The sequence below is a fragment of the Marmota flaviventris genome, chromosome 9, assembly GCF_047511675.1.
Source record: "Marmota flaviventris isolate mMarFla1 chromosome 9, mMarFla1.hap1, whole genome shotgun sequence".
Lineage (NCBI taxonomy): Eukaryota > Metazoa > Chordata > Mammalia > Rodentia > Sciuridae > Marmota > Marmota flaviventris.
Genome location: NC_092506.1, coordinates 48853594 through 48879013, shown reverse-complemented (window position 1 = coordinate 48879013; position 25420 = coordinate 48853594). Strand labels below are relative to the sequence as shown.

Sequence of the window (25420 nt, the reverse complement as noted above, 5' to 3'; positions counted from 1 at the left end):
ATCTCCCTCTACTATGATTCCAAATATCTCTGATCCAAATATCAAGGCTGTCTGCCTGTGGTCTATCTACCTATTCTCAATACTTTAAAAGCTTTTAGAAGAACAGAACTATGTCATACTCATCCCTGAATCTCTAGTGCCTTGTAGGTCTCAATAAATGTTTGCTGAAAAGTGAAAATATTGGACCCTCATTGTTTCAAGTCTGAAGTGCTCAGTTTGGTGAAAGTGGCATTCAGGGTTTTAATCTTTAAAAAAAAAAACAAAAAACTGTCAGGATGGAGCCATAGGCAGAGAAGAACACAGAGGCAATCTTGGAAGTAAGTACAAAGGAGGCACAATAAGAAGAAATTACATGAAACTGAGAGGTTATATAATTTAGAGACATGATATGAGTGGTTTGAGACAGATTAGTAGCCTTCAATCCATTCTCTTACCTTCAGCACAAAAACTACTGAGGTAGAATCTTGTTGGGATTCCCCTTCAGTATTACATTAGAAAACGGGGCAGTGATGACAGAGGAACTACAACTAGAAACTGTTGGCATTGACACCCAGAGGGTATATAGTTATGGGATAAACTGAGGGTAAGAGGACAAAGGGAAGCACATGCAAGAGAGAAGAGGAATTAGATATTGATCCCTACGTATTGATAACATATGTTGGTGAATAGTCTATTATATTCTTGGTACCTCTTGGCTGATTTCAAGGGAAATGGACCATTTTGCCCATCCCAAGCATTTGTTCTAAGGAAATCTGATCCATAGGCTGGTAATAGCTAGTGGGTCTTGGCATAAGAAATGTTTTTAGTCAGTGTGATCGTGAATGCCTGTAATCCCAGCTACTTGGGAGACTGAGGCAGGAGAGTTGCAAGTTTGAGGCCAATAGTGAGACTGCATCTCAAAAAAAGAGCTGTTTACAAAATGATGTTGTAGCATCCAAATTAGTTGGCTCACATAGTACAGTATAACAGGAATACAAGGTCTAAAACAAGAGCACATCACATACCAATTGGACAAGTTTCTTAACTTTTATGTACCTTCAATTTCCTCTTTAGTAAAATGGGCATGATAATAGTAGTACATACTTCATAAGTTTGTTTTTTAAGGTACAATGGAAGCCAGATGCAGTGGCACATGTCTGTAATCCCAGATATTCAGGAGACTGAGACAGGAGAATCACAAGTTGTAGGCCAGCTTTGGCAATTTTTAGCAATACCCTCAAAATAATGAGGTGTGACAATGTAGTTCAGTGGTATGACACCTTTTGGTTCAATCCCCAGTATTCCCCCCCCACCCCACCCCCCAAAAAAAGATACAATGAGTTATTATGAGGAAAGTTCTTAATGAGAGATCAATAAAGGCTGGGGCTATAGCTCAGTGTTAGAGCACTTGCCAAGTAGACAAGAGGCCCATGTTCAGGCCCCAGTAACAAAATAAATAAATATGAATAAATTTACAAAAATAAGCATCATCTATTATTATAACTACTAAGAGACAACTACACTTAAGTACTACTTTCTGCACTAAAGGAATAATAGTTATCTTTTTCTAGCATAAGGGGACCTTTATTAGTCAAGACTCATTTGCAAGTGACAGAAACCTAACTCAAACTAGCTTGAGCAAAACAGAGGGCTTTATTGTTTATCCGAAAAGCTCAGGGTTATCTATACAGGTTTCAGTACAGCTGGTTTCAGGGGTGCAAAGTGACATTATCAGGTCTTGCTTCTTTTTATCTTTCAACTCTTTCTTCTATGCTAATTTTATTCTCAGTCAGATTCCTCTCAAAGAAGCAAGATGGCTTGGTAGTGCCAGACTTGCATTTTCACAACATAGTTATCCTCTAAACCTGGTAGATCCAGGTTTAGATCCAGCAAAACACTGCCCCTTCTTCTTATTAGCCCGGATTTGATCACATGCTTATTCCTGAACCAATTCCTGTCTCCTTGACTTGCTGGGCCTAGATCATATGCCTACCATTGAGTGATTAGTAGGACTTTTCCACAAAGAGAGAGAACAAGGCAATGGAGGCAGATAGGGATAGAATCAGGTTGCATGGAACTTGAAACTATAAATTTGAGCCTATCTTTAATAAAAATAACAAAAAATAGTAAAAACACGTGTAAAAGTGAGTTTTATTAAAACTGAGAAAGTAAATCACAAAGTATTGGAATTTTGGAGTTTTCGGTTATTTTCTTCTAAGATCAATTTAGGCAGTTTACCAAAAATGCTATTCTATAATGTTTTTGATTATGATGTATCTGGCTTCCTCTCCACACCTAGGTGATAAATTGAAAGTCTGGTGGTCCATTTTCAGAATATAGTATTCATCCTTAATTGTAGCCATTTTAATTATGGTCCTCCCCTTTGCTCGTCCCCTTTTTAAAATTAGCCAATCGCGTAGTTTGTAACCTCGAACTCCTCCAATCAGAGTGAGTGGGGGCGCTGCGTTAGGTTAGAGATATAAGCAGGTGGACTGCTCAACCAGGCCCACTTGATAGCCAGCCTCCACTGGCACCCACTTCTGGCCGAAGTAAAGTTTTGCCTTGCCTACCCACTTTTGAACACGTTTGATTTTTTGCAACCCCTGTGTTTTTCTTGAGCACGCTATAATTCCCAGCATTTACAGGGACAAGTGAAGGGCTCTGAAGCGTCAGCTTTCTCAGCTTCTTCCCTCCTCTGGACACAAGGCAAACAAAAACAGCAGATGGCCGTTTCTTAATAGCAGATTCCTTGTTTTAAAGAATGAAGATCTGGATATATATCCAAGTAACTCTGTTCAGGCCACCACATCTGGGGAACCTTGGGTCTTGGCAGTACAAGTGATCATCATTTTGTACTTTGTGGCACTGGCCAAACCCAGCTGGATTTTTGCTACACTGATTTTAACAGCTCTGCACTCACGTAATTCAGTGCTTTAAAAGGCCATGTTTTATTTGGCACTGTTGCTTTCAACAAACTTACAGGGACTGTTGGCCCCAGGAGCCAAAAGCTGAACCTGTCCTGCCACAGCTTTGGGTCATGTGCTATTTCCTCTTTCTTTTTCCCTTCTGCCTTTTCTTCCACCTTTTAATTATCTCCTTCCTCCTGTTTTCCTCCACCTTTTCTTCCTTCTTTTCTTCTTCCCTGATTGTTTTGACAGATCATTGAGTTCAGACAGTACATCACACATGAGGCCTAAATTATGAGCAAATTCCATTGACGTCAAGCCATTTGTACATCCAGTGAATTTGGCTCAATTTTTGGCATCTCTAAACTGTGTCCATTTGAGACACACAAGTGCCTTCAGGGCAACAGAGGCATTCCAGATGGCCGTGTTCAGAAAGACTCCCCGGCACACTGCTTCCCATCTGGGCCAGCACTCGGAATGCCATAGGCCACTGTCGGCACATCCCCACAGCTGATGTTGACTCTTGGAAGGGAGGCAGCAAACATACTGTGACTTATCAGGGGAAACCTGCAGATGATTAACCCTGGGTCCATTATAGGTTGCATTTCCACCCAAGTGGACTCTAGGCAGGGGGTAAAAGCAGGGTAAGAGGGAGGGCAGACAGAATGGAACACCAGGAGTTTGGCAGCAATTATAAACATTTTCCCCAGCAAAGGAGACACAACAGAAGGAGAAAAAAACAAAAACAAAAACAAAACACTTAAAGATAGATAAATGTGGGTCCAGGCTCCTGCTATTTCACTTCCTCTGTGAATTGACAGATTATGGTAGATATCTGCCCAATTTTCTTTCCCATACTTCTGAAAATAGCAACCTCTTTCCTTTAGAGAACTTCTTTCCTAAGCAGTCTAGCCTCAGGGCTCTGTCTTTCTACCCCAACCCCTTCTCTCTCCTACCCCTCAGAGATTGTACTCAGTGAGATCAATTCAGTGTCATAGCATCTGAATATAGTGAATAAAGCACATGGTACATGCTAGCCCATTATAGTCCTTCCTTGAAAGTTTTCAAATTTTCCATATTGAATCAAAGCTTTATAAGAATGTTAATATACCTTACAACTGCAAAATAAAAGAGAAAGGAAAATAGCTGTTAAGCTAGCTGGGAGAAACAGAGACATCCGAAGTAAAAAAAAGCCCTGCCTCTGCTTCTCTGAATCACTGCCACAACTATCTAGATTTATAGAGACAATGTGGGATTATACATATGTGAATTCCTTCAAGGGTAAAAGAAGTTTTTGTTTTGTTTTTTAAAACCATGTTATTTGCAAACTTTTCTAAAGTATTTCACATACTTCCCATATTTTACAAGTGGATGATACCATATTTAACCTCCTCTAGATGGCTCAGAGTCATCGAAATAAACATCAATTAATAGGCTATGTGATGAAGTGGTTTGAGGCTTCTTTTTCTTTTTTTAAAAGACTGTCCCAGCCTACACTTCCTAACTGCTGCCTGCCCAATCAAGTACCCCCGGGCAATTTCCCAAGAAGAACGAGCTTGAGTACCCTGGCCTCATTCATGGCCAAAACCTTGGTTTTCTTCCTGTCTTGTATCCCTCTTCCTGATGTATTTGGCATTCCTCTAGTTTGCTTCCTACTTGTAGTTCAGTAGTTTCCCTGTAGATCTCACCTGTGATACAGCTGCTCTGTGATTGACCTTTGGTCTTCTTCCTCACATGCCATTTCTGCTTTTGCCCTTGGGCCCTGTTTTGCCTCTAGCTGGCAACTATACTCAGCCAGGCTGGGGTCCCCTGACAAAGGATCAGCTGCTAGTGTTTCTGTCTCCTTTCACATGGTTAATGGACTGGGATCATTTATTGCAAGGACAGACAACCTTATTCACTACAATAACCCCCAGAATAAGATTTAAAATAGACGGGACTAGGGGAAGGATTATAGAAGACAGTAGTAGTTCTATTGCAGAAGACATACTATAATTAGGCAATATGGAAATCAGTTCTCTAGGGAGTGTCAATTATACTTTTATTAACTAATTGAATTACAAATGCATCTTAGAATTGTCAAATTTCAAATTGTCAAATTTTCAAGCCCCACAGCTAGACTCACTGCTGGCCCCTATCCTACTCAGGCCTTATTTCCTTACTTTCTCTTGCTTCCTCCCTGCTGACCCATGAATCCGTGACTCCTGACGACATTTTCTTTCTGTTTCAACAAGGCCATCTCTTCATCTCCATAGAAATGGTGTAAAGATAGTAAAACATGGAAATATCTCTATATACATGTTGAAAGTGGATCTTAAGGGGAGTATGGATCTTAAGCTAGTATGCTGTAAGCAACATTCTGAATGAATGGATGCCCTTGTTTAAAACTATAGGAAACATTGCAAAGGACAAGTCATGCCAAATTAAAAGTTTAAATTAAGTGTAACTGTTTCAGCCCCAATTTAAGAACTTCAGAGAACCCTGATATTATGGTTTAGATCTGGAATGTCCCCCAAAGACTCATGTGTTGAAGGGCTTGGTCCCCAATTCATCAGTGTACAGAGATGGGGTTTGGGGGGAGTGATTGGATCATGGTCTCAGACTTCATCAATGGCTTAATCCATTAGTGGATTAATCATTTGGTGATACTGTTGGGAAGTGGTTTAAACCATGATGGGTGGGGCCTAGTTTGAGGAAGTAGGTCCCTGGGAGAGTGTCCTGGAAAGGTATATCTTATCCCAGCCCTTACCTTCCTCCCCACACCCCCACCCTCTTTCTCTCTCTCTACTTCGGCTGCTATGAGGTAAGCGGCTAGCTCTTCTCGGCCACATCCTCTCCACCATGATGCTCTCCTTCACTGCAGGCTCACAGGTTGGAGCCAGCCAACCCTGAACTGAAACCTCTGAAACCATGAGCTAAAATAAATCTTTCCTTAAGTTATTTTTCTCAGGTATTTGTCACAGTGATAAAAAGCTAACACACCTGACCAGTCAGTCCTATGTTCTCACAGCCCACAGAGTAGCTGTTCCTTTTGTCTTTTATGTGGAGCCCATCTACCCATCCCACAGAATGCACATAGAAACCTAGCATGCAGAAATTTGCCCCCTTTTCCCATCCCTCATGTCTACCCTATGCTGTTTTGCTCATTCTGGCTCTGTGCTCCCATGGTATTCTATAATGCAGTGATTCTCAATTTATCCAGATAACTTTTAAAAAAATCTGATGTCCAGACACAGGCACAGTCAATTGAATCAGACTCTCTGGGGCTGGGACTAAGCATAGAATTTCCTCCTCCCAACATTTTATTAAGAACATTTTCAAACATATGAGATAGTTGAAAAAATTTAGAAGGCACCTTATAAACCCATTACCTAAATTCTACCATTAGAATTTTATAATACATCTACCCATCTAGTAACATTTTATTACCATATATGGTCTATCTATATTTATTAATAATCTTCTAACTATTCACTAATTCATCCTATTTTTTGGATACATTTAAAAGTAGATTTATTACTGAGGGTGAAGAGAAAGGGAATGAGGAGTTATTGTTCACTTTTTACAGAATTTCTGTTTGGGATGATGAAAAAGTTTTGGAAATAGTAATGATGGTTATACAACGTTGTAAATGTAGTCAATGCCACTTTATAACTTATGGTTATAGTGATAAATTTTATCATATATTTTTAATCTATAAAAAACCTTTTCATTATTCTTTATACTGTACATATGACTTCATATATTACATCTTATCTACTGAACAACAATAATTTTAAGAAAAATCAATAGTATTCTTTGTGCACAGGAAAATTCTTGACAGTTCCTGTCAGGAACACCTATTCCCATCTCTTCCCTTTTCTTCACCTATAGAAGGTCTATCTTTGTGTAGGAATCAGTATATAACTTTCTACCTTCTGAAGAGTTTTGCTATTGCAGCCACCACAATTCTCTCCTTTTGAATTTACTTAATATCTCTGCCATTTGTCCTAATCCCAAATTAAATACTACTTTATTTCATAATTGCTTTCATTTCAGGAAGAGAAGTAGCATGCTGGCATGTCTCTGGGATGCATCCTCACCCCTTCCCTGCTCTCCTGTTATTGCCTTTCACAGGCTGCCTGGTTTTTTGGCCCTTGTTGGATTAAAGCAATGAGAAGCATCTTAAGCGACTAGTAGCAGGGGAAGGGAGAAGCCAGGGTATTTCTTACTCTCTGTTTTCCTGCTTCCTGTGGAGTCTGGCAGTCATCCACTAGACAGCCCCTCCCTTCCTGATCCCAGTTCTACTTCGGCAGTTCCCCTGGTGGTTTTTACTCTCTCTCTGCCCAACAGCCCAGGCTATAAAACCTTCTTGTTTCAGTGTCACCCATGCAACAAGGGGAATGGCGTTCTGTTTTGCTGATCTGTGGATTGCTTTGCCATTCTCTATTTAACATCTTCACTCTTCCATTTACTTGTTAAAAAAAGAAACCAAAAACCTTTCCCTTTCTTGATGGACTGCTTTTCCTTGCTAGGTCCCGATCAATACCATGTATAGTGGGAAAAACACAATCGTGGAAGCCGGAGGGAACTAAGTTTGAATCCTTTTTTTTAATTCTATGAACTTGGGCATGTTATTCTATTTTATAAATAGGAAGTTACAGCACCTAGCTCACTGGCTGGCTATGAATGTTAAATGGGATACTATATGGAAAGTGCCTGTGCCATAGTTAGGACTCAGTAAATTGAAGCCACTGTTGATTTATAAACTCCCTCACAAAATGACTACATTCTTCTTTTTGTGTCCCAGTGCACCACTTAGAAGTATTTAATAACATTACTGTAGCTTTAATTTTATTTCTTCAGCAACTGCTATGTGCTAGCAATTGTTAAGGTACTACTTCTAGAAAGCATGATGAAAATGTAATTCTTGCCTTCAATATGCTTATAACATAATGGGCATGAGAAATGTGACAACTCAGTCTGCAGAAAGACAGTCTGACAAACACTCTAACTGAGGCATAAATGACACTAATGAGCACATCCTGAAGGAATAAGTGACTCTGCTTAGGAATATCATATACAAAATTAGAGAAGAGTGACACTCTACTGGCTTTGTGTGGAAAGAACTTCCAACAAGAAAGAAAGAGGAGAAGGAAAATTCATACTGAAGGTGGTCTCAGTTAATGGTCTCAACTAAGTTCTAGAGCCATGATCACGTGTATACATTTAGAGTACAATTTCAGCACCTATGTAGGAGACTTGGAAATCCTTGCTAGCTTCTGGGTGCAGACTTGATTCTGTAAGTGAAAAAAATCAATAAAAATTTTTGAGAGGAATGATTTGACAAATTAAAACTTAAAGAAGAGGGAGTCTGGAGATCCATTAGCAATTTCCTGTGACATAATTCACAATACTTGGGGATTGATTGACATAGAGGAGGAGCAAAATTGTCTCTAAAACAGCATTTCATAATCTGTTCAACAGAGTGGTGTCTCAAGAATATTAACAATAGCAGTTATAACTAATTATTTTTCAGTATACTTAGAAACACACACACACACCCTCCTACATTCCTTACACTGGACTATAATTAAAAATAAGGCTCTACATGATTGGACCCAGATACCTTATTTCTTAGACCTCATCTCTATTCATTTGCTTGCTTGGTGTGCTTCTCCTCTATCAGCCACTTTCTGTTGATAGAATAGGCCAACCTTGGTTCTGATTCAGGACCTTTGCAGTTACTGCTCTTTCTGCCTGGAAGAATTTTACTCTAGGCCTTTGCTTATCCTTACATAATCTGGCACCTTGTTTGTTACCATCCTCCCTTTTACTTAATATCCTTTTGATACGCCTCCTTGTTCTTCTTTAATGCACCAAGCATGCTCTTGCCCCATGGCCTTTGTATCTGCTGCTTCTTTCTGCCTAGAACCCCTCTCCCTTTCTTTTCTCTTCTCCTTCTCCTTCTCCTTCTCCTTCTCCTTCTCCTTCTCTCTCTCTCTCTCTCTCTCTCTTCAGTCCTAGGAATTGAACCCAGGGGCCTCAGTTATGCTAGACATGTGCTCTAACACTAGGCTACACCCCTACTTTCTTCTCCCAGATTTTTGCATGGCTTACTCCCTCACTTTTTTCAGATCTCTTTGTTTAGGTATCATTATTTTAGTGAAGGATCCCTGCAACTCTGCTTAAAATTTTCAAGTTAAAATTAAATAGTCTTTCTGTTTTAATTTTTTGTCACTGTGACTAAAAAATCCGATAAAGGCAATTTTCCGCGAAGGAAAAGTATACTTTGGCTCACAGTTTTAGAGGTTCAGTTCATAGTCAGCCAAATCCTTAGCTTTGGGCCTGAGGTGAGGCAGAACATCATGGTGGAAGGGTGTGGCAGAGGAAAGCTACTCATTTTGACAGCCAGGAAGCAGAGAAAGAGAGTGCTCCCCAGTCACCAGAGACAAGATATAAAACCCAAAGGCATGATGATCTCAGTGACCTATTTCCTCCAGCTATACTGTATTGGCCTACAGTTACAACCCAGTTAATCCATTCATGTGGATCAATCTATGAATTAGGTTACAGCTCTCATGATCTAATCATTTCACCTCCGAACTTTGTGTGTGTGTGTGTGTGGTGGGGGTGCTGGGGATCAAATGCAGAGCCTTGCTAGGCAGGCACTTTAGTACTATCTACCCCTGAGTCATATCCCCCAGTCTACTCAGCTCTGAACATTCTTGCATTGTTTCACACATGAACTTTTGGGGAACACCAAACCATAACGCTTTCCCTGTTTTCTTCTCTTTTTCCCCACAGCATTGAACTACTTGGCATACTCTATATTTTCCATTTTATTTTTGTTTTCCCATATTGAAATGTGTGTTCCATTAGTACAGGTATCTGGACTGATTTTATTTATTGCTCTTTTCCCTAATACTTAAAACAGTCTCTGGTAAGTGCTTAATGAATGTTGAATAAATGTCTGAATGAAGAGAAAAGTGACCCCAGACTCCTCATATCTCAGGTATCAAATAAAATGCCTTCTTCAGAAATGCCTTTTCTAACTGTCCCATCTGAAACAGCCATTCACACCCTCATTATGCTTTATCTCATCATTATGTTATATTTTTCTCATAGTACGCATCATTGTCAGAAATTATCCTATTTACTTCCTTATCATCTGTCCCTTCCCTCTTCCATTAGAATGTAGGCTCCATGAAACCTGGCACCTTGACACATAGTGGGTATTCAATACATATGAATGTTCAAAGCACCGTGCTGAAAGCTTCACGTGGATTATCTTACCCACTCCTCATAACAATCTCAATTAAGTAGCACCTTTAGGCTCCCTTTTTCTCAAGTGAGAAAACAAGATTACTGAGCTTGTACAGCTGGAAAGAGAGAGACCAGATTTGAACACATGCAGTTTTATTCCAGAACTCATTTTGAGTTGGTTTATTTAACTGCAGAACTTCTCAGTCTTCTGAATCTACAGTCTACAAGAGAAAGAAAGAATGTGCAACATTGCCCAAACTTACTTAACTATAGGATCCTCTGTTTTTATGGTATATTCTTAAAGTTTACAGATATGCTTCAGGGAGTACTGCTATAAGGTAGAGCTTTATTTATAAGTTAAGAACATAACTGCATTGTTATTCCATGTGGTCTAACATGCCTAAGAGAAATGATGGGATGAGGAATAGAGGTCTGCTTAATGGAAAAGCAAAGACAGCCCAGGATTACTGTCAAGAAAAAAAAAAAATACAGGAGAAGTATCTATGTGTGGGAGCAGGTGGGGAAAGAGACAGACAGAAGTAGTCCTAGTAAGAAAGACGCAAAGATTATGTTTCTTTTAGCAAAATCTGTTACTATTTAGTGTGTGGTCCTGAGCAAGGCAGCATAAAGTTAATTTTGGCTGTTAACACAAAGGAGCCCACAGATCCACAGTGTGTGAACAGACACTAGTATTGTTTGCTCAACATCCATTCTCTTTCTTCCTCTTTTGTACAGAACCTCATGTCTCTCTTCTTCTCTCAGATTTGTGCTTCCTCACACCAATCACTCCCTCACCAGTGAATGGTATAGAAATGAATAGGTCACCTTATTCAGTTCTGGTCAGTGGGACATAAAGGCAAGCCTTCCTGGGGACTTGTGGAAATGGTTTGTTTGTTCATGAAAAAAGATCCACAGGAAGAGACAATGTTGTGTCTGCATGTAGCGCCTGGAGAAGGGCAGAGCAGAAAAACTGAAAAGACCTAGATCCATGGTGACATTACTTAAACAACCCACACGCTCATCTGGACTTCATATGTGAGATAATAAGTTTCTTCTTATTAAATCTTTTTTCTTAGGTTTTCTATTACTTGTGGCCAAAGCATCTAGAACCCCTTACATCCTTGTCTAGATTCCCACTCCTTGCCCCTCACCCCCAGTACTAGGAATTGATTAAAGGAAAACTTTCCCCCTGAGCTATCCCAGCCCTTTTTATTTTTATTTGAGACAGGGTTTTGATAAGTGGTCCAGTCTGGCCTTAACCTTTTTCTCCTCCTGTCTTAGCCTCCTGGGTCACTGAGATTATTGGCATGCATCACTTTGCCCGGTTGCTTACATCCCCTCCATGTATTTGCACAGGTCAGAATGTGGGCATTTGAAAGAAGCTCTACAATGAGAAAGTCCAAATAAAGCTATAGTCTTCTATGGTAGAGATACTAATGAGCTTGAAAAATTGATGACACAGGAAAGGGGTTTGTTTTCAGTTTTATATTTCAATCATGCCTAGTCCAAGCCATGTAGGTGCCCAAGCAAAGATAATTTAGTATTTCTTTAACCCAAATTCAGTAAAATATTTTTCCAATGTTATTAAATAGAAATGAGAATATCTGATCATCTAATTGAGATTGTAAACTCAATAATTTTTTGTGTGTGTTTAAAATAAGAGATCTATTACATATGTTCTCTATAATATTTTAACTTATTTGGAATTGTTTTCCATAGTATAAAGTTGGATTCTAAGTTGTCATTTATATTGGTTGAGTTAAAGATAACTTACATAGGTATAGTTATTATGGGTTCAAAAATGTGTAATTTCTTTTTCTTAATTCCTACCATTCCTTCCTACTCTTGTGTGGTTCTTATTCTCTCTTTAGTTTTCTTATGTGCTGATTTTCTAAAATAGATATCTTGGAAGGAATATTCAATGAATTAAATTTTAGATGAGGAAGTAAATTACTCATTTCTACTGAATAACATTATATTATTCATTATTTGAATTCAGAATTTCAACTCTGACTCCCTATTTCAGGTGACTGTCAGTTGACTGTCTCAGAATTGAGTGTCTGGGTCTCTATTATGCTTGCAACTTGCATAAGGTTTTGCAACACAAATGAGTCAGTGCCAGTTCGAGGGTGCTGCCTAAATTTATGGGAGTGGGACTTGTGTTGAAAATAGTCACAAGGGAAGTAGCTGTCAGGTCAGTGGTGTAATACTAGAGTAAAGTCCCCAAAATGCTACATCTGAGGATTTTAGGGATTCTTCTTGTTCATGAACTGAGTCTTAACCTGCTAGTGCCCTGAATCATGGATGTCCCTGGGCATTGTGAAATTCTCACTTGAAATTTGCAAGGGCTTCTGTCCTTCCACTTCAAAACACAAAGCTGGCTATATTCACTCTAGTCTGGAAGCCTCTAGATATGGCCTTGACTTGGTTGGATTAATCTCTTATGTTGTTGGTAACTCTTGGGGAATGAATAAAAGCTTCATAAAAATAGGACAGGGGTTCTCTTTGACCAAATAATCCTGTCTACATGCTCCCTTTGGTGAAAATCAGATTGCCATGGGCTTAAGAATCTGAATTCAATAGATATTTAAATGTCTCAAGGAACAAAAGTGAAGTCCCCTACCCCCAACCCTATGAACTTCCTCAGGTAACTTGTCTAAGGCCACACATCTAGTAAATCGAAGAGTGAAAATTACAATTCAAATTGTGTAAATCCCAACACCTGTGCATATCACCTGTTAGATTCTGTAAACAAGTCTGGATGGCGCCTGGCAAAATATCAGAGGGAGTGGTTTGTGAAGTAACGCCAGCGAGCCATTAAGTGTGGAGATTTCTTATTGGTTGACTGCTGTATCTAGTTTATGCTAATTAAGATAAGCTGTGTGGAATTTATATATACCACTCCTGTCCTACAATAAACGGCTTCCACTCCTGCTGTATTGATCTACAGAAGTCGTTCGTCACCCCCCGGTTATTTTGCTGCAGCCGGACTGCGGCAATCACCATTAGGCTAAGTGAGATTTCTATCAAAATTCATGCCAAGTAACTTCATGCATAGGAAAATTCTGTGAAAGCCTTACTCACAGAAAAAAATTAATGAAACTGGATGCCTGCCACCACCCTTTGCCATTTCCCCACTTTTCATTTCTACCCTAAATTAGTCCATATTCTTACTCTCAGTATGGAACACTCACTGGTTCCTCACTGTAGATGCACAGCTTCATGATTCATACCCAGCATAGCATATATAGGTAAGTGGGTCCTAGCTGAGACTCAATGGGACCACCTACAAGGGCACATCTGTTATTTAGATCCCTCTCATTAGAAGAAGAGGATCCAGCCAGATGAACTGCTAAACCCATGAACTGCTAAATTTAGAGTAGAGAGGGGCTTGCAGTTACTGTGACAGATATGATTTCCCATAACTGGGTATCTGGGCCAAAACTGTGTGGAGAATGAAAAAGCTGATTATCGCTAAAATATTTGGAAGTAGCAAGTAAAGTTGTCCTAGTCATCACCACCTCTCTGGGACATTTATTTGAGAGAAAAGAGTGGACTTTTTTTTTTTTTCTTCCTTGATATGGATTTATTTGTCGGGGAGAGATCTTTGTGTAGGCCTTCCTGTTGCCTTTAGACCTTCAAAGGTATGAAAGAATGATAGTTATAAAACCCTTTTTCTCTTCATACACACACACACACACACACACACACACATGATCTTATAAATTAATGACCTACAAAAGGCATGGAATTTTAATGTTTTATTTGGAGAGAAAGAGAAGTCATACTCATAATGTTGGAGTAACCATATTTGGACCGCACTAAAAATGCTATTGGTGATGTGGTGGATGAGATGGTGATGAAGTTTAAATAAATTAACTTAGATGGGCACCATAAGAGACTATAGCTGTATTTCTAAAGTGCAGAGAAATAGAGGAAGACAGAACTCAGCTTACATCAAGTGATAGTTGCCTTTATAGTGAAAGCAGGGATAAAGATGTGTTTCTTGTGAAATAGGGGTGGTCAGCAGAACTGAGATAGTCTAGAACCACTTCAGATTTCACCCCAGAGTTCTGCTCAGCAAGGTGAAGTGACCTCAACAGAGAAGTGGTTTTCCTGATTTCCACTGCTGTGGAGGAAATTTAAGTGACCAGCAGAAGGTAAATTCTTCACCCATAGCACAGGCAGTATCCATGAAGGCACTGTGAAAAGAATAGTCAGCTTTGAACCCATTTAGAAAGAGCTGGCTTTGAACATTTGCCACTGCTAGGTGTAACCAGATCATAGTGGTGTCAATCAGGTAGGACATTTCCTGCCCCATCATATTACTCTTCCTGTTTTAACCCAGGAAGACCCAGGGGCAGCCTTAGGGTGAGTAAGGAAGAAAGTGTAGAAGCACCAGGGAGGGAAAAAATATACAGGTAACTAAACTGCCTCTCTAACTGCAAGCTCTTTGTCAAGGGAAGAAACTTGGTTTGTTACTATACCCTTTGAGTCCACTGACTCAGTGCCCAAGTGCCTCTCATAGTATTTTAAGTTGTATTTTCCTGTTATTTACTAAATATTCTGTGCATATATTAAACATTATACATATATATGTATATATATGTATGTATGTGTGTATATATATATATATATATATATATATATATATATATATATATGAATTTCCCAAAGTAATATCTTCAAATTCTAGCTCTTAGTGTAGTGGAAAGGACATTTAGTAATCAGAACAAATACATTTTATTTGTTGGGAAGGGTTTGTTGAGAATGACTTTTTCAGGCAGTTTTGTAGGGGATCAAATAGGAGATTGCTGACTTTTTCAAGAGAAGGTTAAGCATCAGTCTTTTTTTTCTTGAAAAGGAATCAAGCCACATATTGTAACCCTGTCAATATAGCTAATGGAAGTGAAACTTCTCTTTGCATTCGAATTCCTGTACTATTTCTTGGACAGTTTTCCAATTCACAATTTTATGGGTCTTTTTTGTCTGTCTCTACTTTGCTGCATTTTGTAGAAATACTTTAAAGTTGTTGCTTAAATTTGCAATTAAACCATTGACCAGCTTCTCTAAAAATAATTTAATTGAGGCTGAATATTTGCTGCTTTTAGTGTGTCTAATAATTTCCATATTTGTTTTACTTGAATGATTACAAGTATTAGTATTCTACTTTTCTGTTTTCCACTCATTTTTATAAAATAATTTCAAATAAAATATTCAAATTATTGCATAAACTAACAACATTTTACAGATAATCCTGTCAATGACTGCTGACACTATTACAGAAACTTTATTCATTAACAAATGTTTGAAAATCCCAATTTGGACATAGAAAAGGTGCTTTATGTGATATCAAAGGAAAGTTTCAGATGGTCATCAACTGCTAAGCTGCTAAAGGCTAAAACTGAGGATTTAACTTAGATGTATGGCAGCAATAGACTTACTAATATAGAACCACAGTCTTACATCAGCTAGTGCTGAGCCTGTTGATCTTCCCATGTAAGAGATTGCCTTTGGAAAATGTGTAGCATGATCACCTCTAATGCTCTGCTGAGAAAAGTCTCTAAGGTGCAGAAGCAGAGGATCATTTGAGAAGCTATTGCAATAATGTAGGAAAGAGATGACTGTGACTTGGATGAAGATAAGAGCCGTGGTGTGACGAGTGGTCAATTCTGTGATTAGTTTCATGTCAGTCACTCCCAATCTTCTAGAGTCAAGAAATTGTGAGCTGAAAGTCAATCGGTAGAAATCACCCAACAAGAAGCTAATCTGGGGGCGGGTGGAGCTGGGGTTGTGGCTCAATGGTAGAACACTTGCCTCGCACATGTGAGGCACTGGATTCAATCCTCAGCACAAATATATTGGACACAATATATTTATTTACACATAAAAATAAATAAATAAATATATTGTGTCCATCTACAACTAAAAAATATTTTAAAAAATGAAAGAAGCTAATCTCAGGCTGGGGTTGTGGCTCAGTGGTAGAGCACTGGGTTCGATCCTCAGCACCACATAAAAATAAGTAAAGAAATAAAGAAAGAAGCTAATCTCTTACTTCCAATCTTGGAGGAAGTCAACTCTGCAGGCTATCTTCTTTCTTGGGGGAGTGGCACTTATGATATTTCTGATTTCTAAAAGTTTTCAAATCTACCAGGCATGGTGGCACATACTTGTAATTCCAGTGACCAGGAGACTGAGGCAGGAGGATTGCAAGTTCTAGGCTAGTATCAGCAACTTAATGAGATCCTGTCTCAAAAACAAAAACAAAAATGACAACAAAAATAAACCTGAAAGTTTAAAATCTTCATATGATGGTAGTCCCAGCCAGTAGGTTTTACTTAAAGTACTTTCCCTTGTATCTAACATACTCAAAATCTCTTAATTTCCATTTTCATATTAAGTCCTACATTCCTGCAATGCTGTGCTAAAGATAGTGGGGCTATCTCTAGTGAAATGGCCTCACTGATATTCTTAGGAACAATGCTTCAATCCTGTGGCACAGGGGCTGTTGGCTTTGCCTCTTGTTATGGACTAACACACCTACCTCCTGCAAGTGTAATTTAATTCAGCAAAAACCTGAATTAAGCCTGCTTTTGAAACCTGTGCTCCTATGGACATATGCCATGTACTACTCAAGACCTTGTCCCTTGACACTTTGAATGTCACAAGCCTTAAATACTATTTTTGTGGTTACATCTTTTTTCTTCATCAAAGGACTTTGGCTCTAGTCTTATATTTCCCTCCTTTGTTTCACAAATATTTTTAGATAGGCTCATCTGAATTTATTCAATATATAATGTAGTTGGGTGCCTTTTTTTTTCTGTTCATATGGTAAGGCTAGTACTGTTTGCTGGATTTGAGCATCATCTTTGTTTTACTTTCTTATTCAGATGTTTTTCTTTTTCCTTTTTGTTTTCTGTCCCAGACATGCATTTTTCTTACATACTCCTCTTTTATAGTCCAGACATATGAAATAGATGAAGTTTTTTTGCTTTGCTTTTTGCTTTATTTGCAGTATTGGGGATTGAACCCAGGGGCTCACACGTGCTAGGCCAAGTACTATATAACTGAGCTACGTCCTAGGTCCTCTTTTTTTCTTAATTGGTATATTATGATTATACACAATAGCAGGATACATTATGACATATCAGACATGCACATAATTTAATTAATTTCATTCTCTGTATCTCCCCTTTTCTCTCTTCTCCCTTCTATATTCATGAGGTCATTTTAAAAAATATTTTTCTCTCTAGTTTTCACATATGAGAGAGAACATATGACACTGACCTTCTAAGTCTGGCTTATTTTGCTCAATATAATGCGTTCTAGTTCTATCCATTTGCTTGAAAATGATATAATTTCATTCTTCTTTATAGCTGAATAAATATTCATTATGGATATAGATACCAATTCATCAACAGATGACACCTAGGCTGGGTCCATGGCTTGGCTATTGTGAATTGTGCTACTGTAAACATGGGTATGCATCTATTGTATGACTACTTGAATTTTTTGGGGTCCCAAGACTTTTTTATTTTGTACTGGGGTCTTGCTAAGTTATCCAGGCTTGTCCCAAACTTGAAATCCTTGTCCCAAACTTGAGTAGCAGGGGTTAGAGGCATGTGCCACCATGTTTTACTGAAAGCAAAGAAATTCTCACTTTCACCTTTCTGAACTGCATAAAATAGTATCAGGAGATAGTCTTCTTGTAGATCAACATCTGATCCAAGTCTAGACTTGACTTGTTATTTTTTTTTTCCCAGCCTTGTAGAGCAGGGCCTTTACCACTCTGCTAATGGTCATGCTGAGAGCAGAAACAGAAGACATGCTTTTTGTAGGCTGGTGTATCTAAAAGATAATGAAGAAGGGGTAAAGAACATCACTTATATTTGATCTTCATCATGTACCCTGTTCCTCTTCCCAAACTTATCAAAGTCTCTTCTATTTTGGCAGGTATAGGTATAGTGGTAGATGCAATCCCATAGAAAGAAATATCAGGTGTGAAGAATAAATGTTTCCCCATAAAAATATGTAAAATATTTAGCACGGTGCCTAAAATGAAGTTAGTATTCAATAAATGTTGACTATTATGTAATCAAAGAAACTGAGAAATTGAGATGAAAATTATTTTCAAGTTTGTTGTTTTCAGGCATAGCTGAAGTAGCAAAGTTTAAATGGTAGAGTTAGCAACCAAACACACACTACATTCATTAGGGATTTTTCCTCTGTTTTTTGGAGTCATCTCTATGCCTTCAATTGTCCTTTTAATGACAATATATTAATAAATCTACCTCAAACAAGCAGTCTCCAGAAAAATGAACATTAGGTCAGGTATGAATTTTTCTTCTTAGGTCTCAGGATTATGGAATTGATTAATCCTAATTGTTGGTATGATACTCTTCTCTCTGGTTCCTTCCTTTGTTCCTTTCCTTTTTCCTCTCTCCTTGCTTTCTCTCTTTCCCCCTCTTCTCTGCCAACTTCTTTCTAATGTATTCCCTCTTTTAGGGAGTCTTAACTATCAACACCTATTTTGAGTAAAATAGAATTTTGGGATTCCCCAGCCCTCATCCAGGCAATTGTCTTTGTTTTACTGAATTTGGAATTTGAATAAATACTGAAAGTGACAGACTTGCAACATCTGGAGGAAAAAACTGTCATTTCTTTTGGTTTCCCCAAGAATTCTAAGTACAACCCTAAAGCTCAAAGGAAGGGCGTGGTTTTGACTCAAACTTTGCCCTGTTAGCCAACCTCAGGGAGTCTGGGTTGAGTTAGAGGGAATGTAACAAAACCTGACAATATAGACAAGTCTGATGCGGTTTGAAGTTTCATTATGAAACTTCTGTGTAGTTCTGCTTTTCACCCAGTTGTGTCACAGGAAAACAACCAAAATATTCATTTCAGTTTTTGCTAACCATCTGTTTAGAATAACACCAGTATTACTATTTAATATTCTGTATTGTAACTAACAAATTTATCATAAGATGTTGAAATTGAATTATGTACTTATTCCTGTCAGTTTAAAATGATTTCCTTCAATTCCAAGTATGATTTTATATATGTATAAAATTATATATGCACATACTTACATATATACATATTTACAGTTGTCCCTTTATATCCATGGAGGATTGGTTCTAGGATCTTCCTTGGATACCAAATCTATAGATATTTAGGTGTCTTATATAAAATAAAATGGTGTTGTTTTTGCTTATAACCTATACACATCATCCCATATACTTTAGATCATCTCTTGTTATGTTTAATACAAGGTGAATGCTCTGTAAATAACTGTTATTCTGTATTGTTTGGGTAGTAATAACAAGAAAAAAAAGTCTGTCCATGTTCAGTACATATGCAATTTTTAAAAAATATGTTTTATCTGTTGTTGGTTGAATTCAGGGATGTAGAACCCACAGTTATGAAAGGCTGATTTGTACTATGTAAAATATCACATATCTATATAAAATATTTAATTAAAAAACAAAATGTTGGGGACTGGGGTTGTGGCTCTGCAGTAGAGTACAGTAGAGCGCAGTAGAGTGCTTGCCTCAGCACCACATAAAAAGTAAATAAGTGAAATAAAGGTATTGCGTCCAACTACAACTAAAAAATAAATATTAAAAAACCCCAAATGTTGGGAGTTTTTATTATATTATATATTATATTCATTAAAGAAAAACTGGATAATACAAAAAATTAGAGAGAAGAAAAAATTCATTCTACTGGCAACTGATATTGTATTAGGTGCTTAGAGAAATACATAGATGACTAAGACATGGATTATACCCTGTAGGAGACAAATAAAACACTTTGTCTTAAATAATCAACAAAAGTTTAAAATTTGTTAAACATTTTTCAGTCTCCTTGTATCTTCCTGTTACCTTTAACTCAGTCATCTAGAAGTAAGCTCTGTTCACTCAGAGATCAATGCCTAATCATGACTGAACTTGAGGTCTAGTCCTCTTTAGATTCCACACAGCTACTCTCCCTTCCTTGGAGAGGCAGAAGTTAGGAAGAAATCTTTCCACTTATTACATGGATTGAGAGGGCTGGGCAAATTAGTGATAATAGGTGCAGTGTTAATGTTGTTCACTGAAGACAAAGAAACTACAACAGTACGGAGGTGGGGAAAGATATTTTGAATAAAAATTTGAAAAGAGGATTATAACAAAAGTGTAGTCAATAATTTTATTTAGTTATTATATTGTGGTTCTGGTGATAGCACACAGAACCTCACACATTCTAGACAAGTACTATACCACTGAGTCACATCCTCAGCCCATAAAATTTTAGTAGGCATATTAAGTCACATAATGGTCATGTGATAAGTTAGGAGAAAAAAGTCAGTTGTGCTTCATTATGTGCTATAAATGGCAGATTTCCATTTGTTTTAGATAATTAGAACCATATTTCTAAATTAAAAAATACTTGTGATGGGAACTACATAAAAGAAGTCAAATTGTGAGACCCTATAACTATATTGATTGAATCTAGCAAGGAGCTGGAAGAAAAGTATTTCAGTTCTTTTTCTGTAAAGTGGTTGAAGCAACTGGAACAAAGAAGAAACTTGCTGTCATCTAAATAGTTCTGGCTTTCTTTCACTGATGAAGCAGAACTAGACAGTTTCTAATTCTCTCTTGATTATGTTTCCTACATAACTGTTATGTATATATCAAGTTTACAACAAAATCAACATTGCTTTAACAGAAATTTTGTTCTCATTTAATCATTTGCCTACCAATGCATCTATTCCTTCTGTAAATATTTATTATGTAACTTTGCTGATCAGAGTATTAGCAAATGCCTCAGTTGAAGAATAATTGCATGTCACTGGGATATGGGTTTATGTAATAAAATGAAACTGCTGTGGGAAACTTGGATTTTATTTACAAAATGAATGAGTTAAAAATTTAAAGAGCAAACAGCCCTCAGAAATTTAAAGAGCAAAGTTTTAAAAACTGAGGAATGTTTGTTTTTTAAAGAACACTCCTAAACTACCATGCAATTCTGAGTTATAAGTTTCTTTTTCTAACAAACAAATGAAAAACACTTCCCATGGTAAGGAACATCAGCAGTGGATTTGTTTCTGACTCTCATTGTGGTTTATTTCATTATATTATGAATCACATTTTTTTCCTTTGTTAGTTAAGGAAGTTGAGAAAATTCTGGTGGATATGTTTTACATAGGCTACAAAAAATAAATTATCCTCTAAACCATTTATCTGGCTCCTAGGTTTCTCTCCAGAGTCCTCATGAGAGTCCATTATCCATTGCTAATTAGACATTCCTCAGTTAGTGTTCCATAGGCACAGCAAAGGTTGTATGTATAAAGCTGAAATCAGGGTAGTCTCCCACAAAACTAGCCTTTTTGAACTCACTTTTTTGATTAATAGTATCACCATATACCTAGTGTCTCAAACTAGAAAAATTTGGATACTCCTCTAAAGGCTGCTTTTTCTAGCACTCCTTGTGGTTCCATTAATTCTGTCTTCAAAACAGGTCTAGAGGGCTGGGGCTCGGCGGTAGCGCGCTTGCCTGGCATGTGTGAGGCGCTGGGTTGGATTCTCAGCACCACATATGAATAAGTAAAATAAAGGTCTATCAACAACTAAAAATATATTTTAAAAAAACAGGTCTAGAATCTTCTTTTCATAGTCACTGTTCCTGTTCTAGTGCCAATCACCTTCATCTTGCCTGGGTATTGTAAAGATCTCCAAAATGATGTTGGGCAACAGTGCTCTAGCCCAGCCTGTATACTGCCATTGGAATTATTTTTTCTAACTTAATATAGCCATGTTATGATCTCTCTCTGAAAATCTTTGAATGGATCCTCATTCATTACAGGACTGAATCTAATTACTTTAGCATGGCATTTAAGAGCCTTTATAATCTGGTCCTGACAATTCTTTTTAGGCTCATTTCTCCAAAAGTATCAAAGTGCTTCTGCCAAATGAAATACTTTATAAATATGCCATGCATATTCTTTTTATGTTTGTAAGTTATTAAATATGCTGTCCCTTTGCCTGGAATATCATTATTCATTTCTCTACTTGATAAACCCTACTTACATTTCTGTGCCTAACTCAGATATTACCTTCTCTAAAAGGTCATTGAAATCCTCAGTAAGGACCAGTCTGCTCTGGGCTGCTGGCTTGCTTTGTGATCTCTCTGCCATTTTTTACTTGCCCTGTGTCCTCAAAGCCTGACCTTTTTGCATAACATTAATCAGGTTTTCTTGCTTGGATTCCAGGGATTGGGAGGCCCTGGAAGAAGGTTGGAGGACAAAAGAGAGTGATACTATAGCAATATTTCCCTAGCTTGCTCTCTTCCGAGATTTGGTCTGGCAGGGATTGCATTAATCTTCTAAAACAGAGTTCCTGTCAGTTAGCCTTCTTTTTTAGTTTTCTTTCTGAATTTTAGTAGTAACTCCTACTCTTTGCCCTGTCAGGTCTATGGGTGGGAGCAGTTTCTCATTTTTTAAAAAATTAATTATTTTTTATTTATATATGACAGCAGAATGCATTACAATTCTTATTACACATATAGAGCATAATTTTTCATATCTCTGGTTGTATACATAGTATATTCACACCAATTCGTGTCTTCATACCTGTACTTTGGATAATAATGATCATCACAATACACCATCATTAATAACCCCATGCCCCCTCCCTTCCCCTCCAACCCCTCTGCCCTATCTAGAGTTCATCTATTCTGCCCATGCTCCCCTCCCTATCCTACTATGAATCAGCCTCCTTATATCAAAGAAAAAAATATGGAATGCTTCACAAATTTGCGTGTCATCCTTGTGTAGGGGCCATGCTAATCTTCTCTGTATCGTTCCAATTTTAGTACATGTGCTGCTGAAACGAGCACAGTTTCTTGTGTTGATGCTTCATTATCCCTTACTATACCTACACTTTGTAAATAAATCTTTCATTAAATTCTAATCACTCCTTTGGAGTAATCCATCTGTTTCCTGTCTAGACTCTTCTATTCCTGTGGTATCATGTAGATATCTCTTTAATTGTTCTTTACACATTGTATTCCAAATACTGTTGTTTACCTGAAGTCTGAACCCAGGATAAGAATCATTGTGACTAGGTAGAGAAAAGCCTTCCTTTCCCAGAAGGACTTTGCAAAACCCACGGCAGGACCCACAGTGACCAGAGCATGGAGGGACCCCTGGAATATGCAGGTAACCCAAAGGACCTGGAAATAATCTCTAAGAATCAAGTTAGAAGCTGTCTTCCAGTCTTTGGAGGTCATAGGAGTCAAATTCATCCTGCTTGGGCCAAATACTTGGCCTGGCATTTGTCACCCACTGATAAAATCTTCCTAATTTTATTTAGTATGGAGCTAAGAACTATAGATGAAAATATTGTGTAAGATTTCTTAAACTTCCATAACTGTTGGAGGATTCCAATAAGTAGCACTTCTCCTTCCTGCCCGAGATTTTAACAAATTGAGAAATAAAAGAGTAAGTCAGACAAAGGCTAAAATAATAATAATAGTAATGATAGCTCAAACTTCTAAAGTGCTCAAGGCACTGTTCTAAGGACCTCATATGTATTAATTCTTCACAATAACTCTATGTATGGATACTATTAATTCTGTTTGTGCATGGAGAATTGAAGCACAGAGAGGTTAGGTAACCTGCCCAAAGTCACATAGCTATTGAGTGGCAAATTCAGTGTATAAACAGTTTGGCTTCAAAGAAATCTACTTACCCAACACTTTACTGTCTCTTAAGACTTACGCATTTATTACAGATAAAACAAATGTTGGAGCATGTGGTTTGTATCTATGTACAAGAGGGATTCTTAAAAGTGAACCCCTAGTCACAGATAGTTCTGGACTTCTGTAGGGCTCTGCCTCTAGAAAACTTAGGGCATGTAAGAACAGAAGTTATCTTCTTTGTTGACAAGCTGGCTGTTTAGAGTGAGTGAAAGAGGAGGAAGGGGAGGAGGGAGGGATGGGAGGGGGAGAGGAAAAGAGGAGGGGGAGGGGGAGAAAGTAAAGGAGAAAAGAGAGGAGACAAGAGGAGTAAGAAAGAAAGGAGATGTGTGGGGAGGAGACAAGGGGCTTGTGTTCCATACCTACTTTCTTCATACTTGGATCATATTAATTCATCTCTCCTCTGGGATGGAAAGAGTTGAGGGATGGAGGAAGTTTAGGAATACTGACTACAATAGTGGAATCCTCTCCACCTTCAAGGAAACATCAGGAATTAGGAATAGGGATTTTCCCCCAGTGTAGCAGCTCTATATTTATTATATTTTTAGTTTCCAGTATCAATGTCATGTCATATTGTACTCTAATTATTTGCTTATCTATTTCTACTTCCCCCTTCCTTCCTCAGGTTTGTGCTTCTTAATAGCAGAAATATTTTTCTATTAGTTTCTGTCTACAATGACTGGTATATGGCAAGCACTCAATATTTTTTTTGTTAAACAAAAGAATGAATAAATACATATTTTTCTAAAATTCTCAGGAAATACAGAAGAATTTAACACACAACTTAGTTGTTAGCTCAGAAATAGATTGGTTACTTCAAAACTTCAGCTAGTTGTTTTGAATTCAGAAACCCAATTACTTGGTTAGAGTTCATCTTCAGACTCTTTATTGACTGGCATACATAAATACATATTTATGGGTTTAACAAGTAGGATGAATAAACAGAAAGATTTCTACTATTGGTGCTGCGTGATTTATGGCTTTCCTGAAACTGGATTCAGAAAGGATATAAAGAACAATACAGCCTGGCAGTTTGGCATATACCATGATTATACCTTGTCTGGCAGAAAAACGTACAGTGTAGAGAGAGGACATGGACTTTGATGTCAGCCTGGTTTTAGAAACCCACTTTGCAACTTATTAGCTGTGTAACTTTGGGCAGATTATGTTTGCAGCAAAGGAACTATGTTCTAGTTGTTTTTAGGCAATTCCCTTCTGTGAGGACATCCTCTGCTTTTCAGAAAGATCCCCATTTGACTGCTTTTATGGAACTACTCATGCTCTAGCCCATGGCCTCTTTTTCCATTTTTGAAATTTGCCTGCTTTATCTTTCAGACATCAGATTGTGCCGTCTGATAGCATGTGACTATCGAGAAATGTGATTATTCTTCTTCTTTAATTTGTCCTGTTTTTCTAGTTTGAGATTGTATCTCAATTAAGTATTTCCTTAGTTACTGATTGACTTAATGGAATCCAGCATCATTGACATAATTGGTGAACTTTGACTACCTCTAACATCTATTTGAACCATAGTAGCTTGTCAAATTGCC

General features: G+C 37.8%; 1 long non-coding RNA gene and 1 other non-coding gene across 3 annotated transcripts in view; one reads left to right on the top strand and one right to left on the bottom strand.

The window, feature by feature from the left end:
* LOC139706872 (uncharacterized) overlaps nt 1-25420 on the top strand; it is a 103186-nt gene that overhangs the window by 54210 nt on the left and 23556 nt on the right. The window lies entirely within an intron of this gene.
* On the bottom strand, nt 22903-23009 carry LOC114098290 (U6 spliceosomal RNA). The gene has a single exon (XR_003583724.1). It is a non-coding gene; the product is annotated as a U6 spliceosomal RNA (small nuclear RNA).